This window comes from Arachis hypogaea, chromosome 19 (assembly GCF_003086295.3).
Source record: "Arachis hypogaea cultivar Tifrunner chromosome 19, arahy.Tifrunner.gnm2.J5K5, whole genome shotgun sequence".
In the NCBI taxonomy this organism is placed as follows: Eukaryota; Viridiplantae; Streptophyta; class Magnoliopsida; order Fabales; family Fabaceae; genus Arachis; species Arachis hypogaea.
This window is the reverse complement of record NC_092054.1, coordinates 46828815-46835856: the sequence shown is the minus strand read 5'-3', so window position 1 is coordinate 46835856 and position 7042 is coordinate 46828815. Positions and strand designations below refer to the sequence as shown.

The 7042-nt window shown below is 41.6% G+C and overlaps 1 non-coding gene across 1 annotated transcript; it reads right to left on the bottom strand.

Moving 5' to 3' along the window:
* Positions 1-601: 601 nt before the first annotated feature.
* On the bottom strand, positions 602-709 carry LOC112780693 (small nucleolar RNA R71). The gene has a single exon (XR_003191511.1). It is a non-coding gene; the product is annotated as a small nucleolar RNA R71 (small nucleolar RNA).
* Positions 710-7042: the final 6333 nt, after the last annotated feature.

The following is a 7042-nucleotide window of genomic DNA, read 5'->3' as shown; positions in this document are numbered from 1 at the left end:
TCCCTATACTGTGGTATAAAGGATCTTTATTATTATTATTATTTTTCTGTGCCTTCTTCTTTGTCATATGAGCAGGAGCAAGGATAAGAACATTCTTGTGGAAGCAGATCCAGAACCTGAAAGGACTCTAAAGAAAAAATTAAGAGAAGCTAAATTACAACAATCCAGAGAAAACCTTTCAGAAATTTTCGAACAGGAAGAGGAGATGGCAGCCGAAAATAATAATAATGTAAGGAAGATGCTTGGTGACTTTACTGCACCTAATTCCAATTTACATGGAAGAAGCATCTCTATTCCTGCCATTGGAGCAAACAACTTTGAGCTGAAACCTCAATTAGTTTCTCTGATGCAGCAGAACTGCAAGTTTCATGGACTTCCATCTGAAGATCCTTTTCAGTTCTTAACTGAATTCTTGCAGATATGTGATACTGTTAAGACTAACGGAGTAGATCCTGAAGTCTACAAGCTCATGCTTTTCCCTTTTGCTGTAAGAGACAGAGCTAGATTATGGTTGGATTCTCAACCCAAAAACAGCCTGAACTCTTGGGATAAGCTGGTCACGGCTTTCTTAGCCAAGTACTTTCCTCCTCAAAAGCTGAGCAAGCTTAGAGCTGATGTTCAAACCTTCAGACAGAAAGAAGGTGAATCCCTCTATGAAGCTTGGGAAAGATACAAACAGTTGACCAAAAAGTGTCCTTCTGACATGCTTTCAGAATGGACCATCCTGGATATATTCTATGATGGTTTATCTGAGCTATCAAAGATGTCACTAGACACTTCTGCAGGTGGATCCATTGACCTAAAGAAAACACCTGCAGAAGCTCAAGAACTCATTGACATGGTTGCTAATAACCAGTTCATGTACACTTCTGAAAGGAATCCTGTGAGTAATGGGACGCCTATGAAGAAGGGAGTTCTTGAGGTTGATACTCTGAATGCCATATTGGCTCAGAATAAAATATTGACTCAGCAAGTCAATATGATCTCTCAGAGTCTGCATGGAATGCAAGCTGCATCCAACAGTACTCAAGAGGCATCTTCTGAAGAAGAAGCTTATGATCCTGAGAACCCTGCAATAGCAGAGGTAAATTACTTAGGTGAACCTTATGGAAACACCTATAACTCAACATGGAGAAATCATCCAAATTTCTCATGGAAGGATCAAAAGCCCCAACAAGGCTTTAATAATGGTGGAAGAAACAGGTTTAGCAATAGCAAGCCTTTTCCATTATCAACTCAGCAACAGACAGAGAACTCTGAACAAAATGCTTCTAATTTAGCAAATCTAGTCTCCGATCTATCTAAGGCCACTGTAAGTTTCATGAATGAAACAAGGTCTTCCATTAGAAATCTGGAAGCACAAGTGGGCCAGCTGAGTAAAAGGATCACTGAAATCCCTCCTAGTACTCTCCCAAGCAATACAGAAGAGAACCCAAAAGGAGAGTGCAAGGCCATTGACATAAGCACCATTGCCGAACCTGTAAGGGAAGGAGAGGACGTGAATCCCAAGGAGGAAGACCTCCTGGGACGTCCAGTGATCAATAAGGAGCTTCCCTCTGAGGAATCAAAGGACTCTGAGGCTCATCTAGAGACCATAGAGATTCCATTGAACCTCCTTATGCCCTTCATGAGCTCTGATGAGTATTCCTCCTCTGAAGAGAATGAGGATGTTACTGAAGAGCAAACTGCCAAGTTTCTTGGTGCAATCATGAAGCTGAATGCCAAATTATTTGGCATTGATACTTGGAAAGTTGAACCTCCCTTGTTCATCAATGAACTAAGTGATCTGGATCAACTGACATTGCCTCAGAAGAGACAGGATTCTGGAAAGTTCATAATACCCTGCACCATAGGCACCATGATCTTTACGGCTCTGTGTGACCTTGGTTCAGGAATAAACCTCATGCCCCTCTCTGTAATAGAAAAACTGGGAATCTATGGGGTGCAAGCTGCTAAAATCTCATTAGAGATGGCAGACAGTTCAAGAAAACAGGCTTATGGACAAGTAGAGGACGTGTTAGTAAAGGTTGAAGGCCTTTACATCCCTACTGATTTCATAGTCCTGGATACTGGAAAGGAAGAGGATGAATCCATCATCCTAGGAAGACCTTTCCTGGCCATAGCAAGAGCTGTGATTGATGTTGACAGAGGTGAAATAGTCCTTCAATGGAATGAGGACTCCCTTGTGTTTAAAACTCAAGAATCTCCCTCTGCAACCATGGAGAGGAAGCAGAAAAAGCTTCTCTCAAAGCAGAGTCAACTAGAGCCCCCACAGTCAAACTCTAAGTTTGGTGTTGGGAGGCCACAACCAAACTCTAAGTTTGGTGTTGAACTCCCATATCCAAACTCTAAGTTTGGTGTTGAAGAGTCTCAACAAAGCTCTGCACATCTGTGAGGCTCCATGAGAGCCCACTGTCAAGCTATTGACACTAAAGAAGCGCTTGTTGGGAGGCAACCCAATTTTTATTTATCTAACTATATTTTCCTTAGTTATATGTCTTTGTAGGTTCATGATCATGTGGAGTCACAAAATAAATATAAAAATTGAAAACGGAATCAAAAACAGCAGAAAAAAAATCACACCCTAGAGGAGCATCTGTCTGGCGTTCAGCGCCAGAACAGAGCATGGTGCTGGCGCTGAACGCCCAAAATGGGCAACTTCTGGGCGCTGAACGCCCAGAGTTGGGTACAAAGGCATTTTTACATGCCTAATGGGTGCAGGGATGTAAATCCTTGAACACCTCAGGATCTGTGGACCCCACAGGATCCACTCAGGATCTGTGGACCCCACAGGATCCCCACTACCTCCACTCACTTCTTCTCACCACTCTCTTTCACACAACCCCATAAGCACTCTTCCCCAAAAACCCTTCACCAATCACCTCAAACTCTCTTCCCCATCACCTCTTCACCACTCACATCCATCCACTCTTCCCCATAAACCTACCTCATAAACTCCACCTACCTTCAAAATTCAAAACCAATTTCCCACCCAAACCCACCCATATGGCCGAATCTTAACCCCCCTCCCTTCCCTATATAAAGACCCCCATTCTTCATCAAATTCACACAACACACCCCTCTACACTCTTCTTGGCCGAAACCACATCTCCCTCTCCCTCTCCATATTTCTTCTTCTTCTTCTTCTATTATTTTGTTTATTGCTCGAGGGCGAGCAATATTCTAAGTTTGGTGTGGTAAAAGCATAGCTTTTTTGTTTTTCCATTACCATTGATGGCACCTAAGACCGGAGAATCCTCTAGAAAGGGGAAAGGGAAGACAAAAGCTTCCACATCCGAGTCATGGGAGATGGAAAGGTTCATCTCCAAAGCCCATCAAGACCACTTCTATGATGTTGTGGCCAAGAAGAAGGTGATCCCTGAGGTCCCTTTTAAACTCAAAAGAAATGAGTATCCGGAGATCCGACATGAAATTCAAAGAAGAGGTTGGGAAGTTCTAACAAATCCCATCCAACAAGTCGGCATCCTAATGGTTCAAGAGTTCTATGCCAATGCATGGATCACCAAGAACCATGATCAAAGTAAGAACCCGGATCCAAAGAACTATGTTACAATGGTTCGGGGGAAATACTTAGATTTTAGTCCGGAGAATGTGAGGTTGGCGTTTAACTTGCCCATGATGCAAGGAGATGAACGCCCCTACACTAGAAGGGTCAACTTTAATCAAAGGTTGGACCAAGTCCTTATGGACATATGTGTAGAAGGAGCTCAATGGAAGGTTGACTCCAAAGGCAAGCCGGTTCAACTAAGAAGATTGGACCTCAAGCCTGTAGCTAGAGGATGGTTGGAGTTCATTCAATGCTCAATCATTCCCACTAGCAACCGGTCTGAAGTTACTATAGACCGGGCCATCATGATCCATAGCATCATGATTGGAGAAGAGGTGGAAGTTCATGAGATTATACCTCAAGAACTCTACAAGGTGGCTGACAAGTCTTCCACTATGGCAAGGTTAGCCTTTCCTCACCTCATTTGCCACCTATGCAATTCAGCTGGGATTGACATAGAGGGAGATATCCTCATTAAAGAGGACAAGCCCATCACTAAAAAAAAGATGGAGCAAGCAAGAGAGCCCATTCATGGAGCTCAAGAGGCGTATGAAGCTCATCCCCATGAGACCCCGGAAATGCCTCAAATGCACTTTCCTCCACAAAACTATTGGGAGCACATCAACACCTCCCTAGAAGAATTAAGTTCTAATATGGGACAACTAAGGGTGGAACATCAAGAGCACTCCATCATGCTTCATGAAATAAGAGAAGATCAAAAAGCAATGAGGGAGGAGCAACAAAGACAAGGAAAAGACATAGAAGAGCTCAAGGACATCATTGGTTCCTCAAGGAGGAAACGCCACCATCACTAAGGTGGATTCATTCCTTGTTCTTATTTCTTCTGTTTTTCGTTTTCTATGTTATGTGCTTAGCTATGTTTGTGTCTTCATTACATGATCATTAGTAGTTAGTAACTTTGTCTTAAAGATATGAATGTCCTATGAATCTATCACCTCTCTTAAATGAAAAATGTTTTAATTCAAAAGAACAAGAAGTACATGAGTTTCGAATTTATCCTTGAACTTAGCTTAATTATATTGATGTGGTGACAATGCTTCTTGTTTTCTGAATGTATGCTTGAACAGTGCATATGTCTTTTGAAGTTGTTGTTTAAGAATGTTAAATATGTTGGCTCTTGAAAGAATGATGACTAGGAGACATGTTATTTGATAGTCTGAAAAATCATAAAAATGATTCTTGAAGCAAGAAAAAGCAGCAAAGAACAAAGCTTGCAGAAAAAAAAATATATAAAAAAATAGGCGAAAAAAAATTAGAAAGAAAAAGAAAAAGCAAGCAGAAAAAGCCAAAAGCTCTTAAAACCAAGAGGCAAGAGCAAAAAGCCAATAACCCTTAAAACCAAAAGGCAAGGGCAAATAAAAAGGATCTAAGGCTTTGAGCATCAGTGAATAGGAGGGCCTAAAGGAATAAAATCCTGGTCTAAGCGGCTAAACCAAGTTGTCCCTAACCATGTGCTTGTGGCGTGTAGGTGTCAAGTGAAAACTTGAGACTGAGCGGTTAAAGTCAAGGTCCAAAGAAAAAAAAAAAGAAGAGTGTGCTTAAGAACCCTGGACATCTCTAATTGGGGACTTTAGCAAAGCTGAGTCACAATCTGAAAGGGTTCACCCAATTATGTGTCTGTGGCATTTATGTATCCGGTGGTAATACTGGAAAACAAAGTGCTTAGGGCCACGGCCAAGACTCATAAAGAAGCTGTGTTAAAAAATCATCATACTGAACTAGGAGAGTCAATAACACTATTCAAAATCTGAAGTTCCTATAGATGCCAATCATTCTGAACCTCAATGGATAAAGTGAGATGCCAAAACTATTCAAGAGGCAAAAAGCTATAAGTCCCGCTCATTTGATTGGAGCTATGTTTCATCTATAGTTTGGAATTTATAGTATATTCTCTTCTTTTTATCCTATTTGATTTTCAGTTGCTTGGGGACAAGCAACAATTTAAGTTTGGTGTTGTGATGAGCGGATAATTTATACGCTTTTTGACATTATTTTTAGTATGTTTTTAGTAGAATCTAGTTACTTTTAGGGATGTTTTCATTAGTTTTTATGTTAAATTCACAATTCTAGACTTTACTATGAGTTTGTGTGTTTTTCAGTGATTTCAGGTATTTTCTGGCTGAAATTGAGGGACTTGAGCAAAAATCTGATTCAGAGGTTGAAGAAGGACTGCTGATGCTGTTGGATTCTGACCTCCCTGCACTCAAAGTGGAGTTTCTGGAGCTACAGAACTCGAAATAACGCGCTTCTAATTGCGTTGGAAAGTAGACATCCAGGGCTTTCCAGCAATATATAATAGTCCATACTTTGGCCAAGAATAGACGACGTAAACTGGCGTTCAACGCCAACTTTCTACCCAAATCTGGCGTCCAGCGCCAGAAAAGGAGCCAAAACCAGAGTTGAACGCCCAAACTGGCACAAAAGCTGGCGTTCAACTCCAAGAAGGACCTCTACACGTGCAACACTCAGGCTCAGCCCAAACACACACCAAGTGGGCCCAGGAAGTGAATTTATACATCAATTACTTACTCATGTAAACCCTAGTAGCTAGTTTATTATAAATAGGACCTTTTACTATTGTATTAGGCATCTTTTGATCATCTTAGGATCTTAGGATCATCTTTGAACGCATTGTTCTTAGACTTTAGGGGCTGGCCATCTCGGCCATGCCTGGACCTTCACTTATGTATTTTCAACGGTAGAGTTTCTACACTCCATAGATTAAGGTGTGGAGCTCTGCTGTTCCTCAAAGATTAATGCAATACTACTGTTTTCTATTCAATTCATCTTATTTCGCTTCTAAGATGTCTATTCGCACCCAAGAACGTGATGAAGGTGATGATTATGTGTGACGCTCATCACCATCTCCCCTATGAACACGTGCCTGACAAACACTTCCGTTTTACATGAAATAAGCTAGAATGAATATCTCTTAGATCTCTTAACCAGAATCTTCGTGGCGTAAGCTAGAATGATGGCGGCATTCAAGAGAATCCGGAAAGTCTAAACCTTGTCTGTGGTATTCCGAGTAGGATTCGATGAATGAATGACTGTGACGAGCTCCAAACTCGCGATTGCAGGGCGTTAGTGACAGACGCAAAAGGATAGTAAATCCTATTCCAGCATGATCGAGAACCGACAGATGAATAGCCGTGCCGTGACAGGGTGCGTGAGCATATTATTCACTGAGTGGATAAGATGAAGCCATTGACAAGGGTGATGCCTCCAGACGATTAGCCGTGCCGTGACAGGGCATTGGATCATTTTCCCGAGAGATGACCGAAAGTAGCCATTGACAGTGGTGATGTATCACATAAAGCCAGCCATGGAAAGGAGTAAGACTAATTGGATGAAGATAGCAGGAAAGCAGAGGTTCAGAGGAACGAAAAGCATCTCCATTCGCTTATCTGAAATTCCTACCAATGAATTACATAAGTATCTCTATCCCTATTT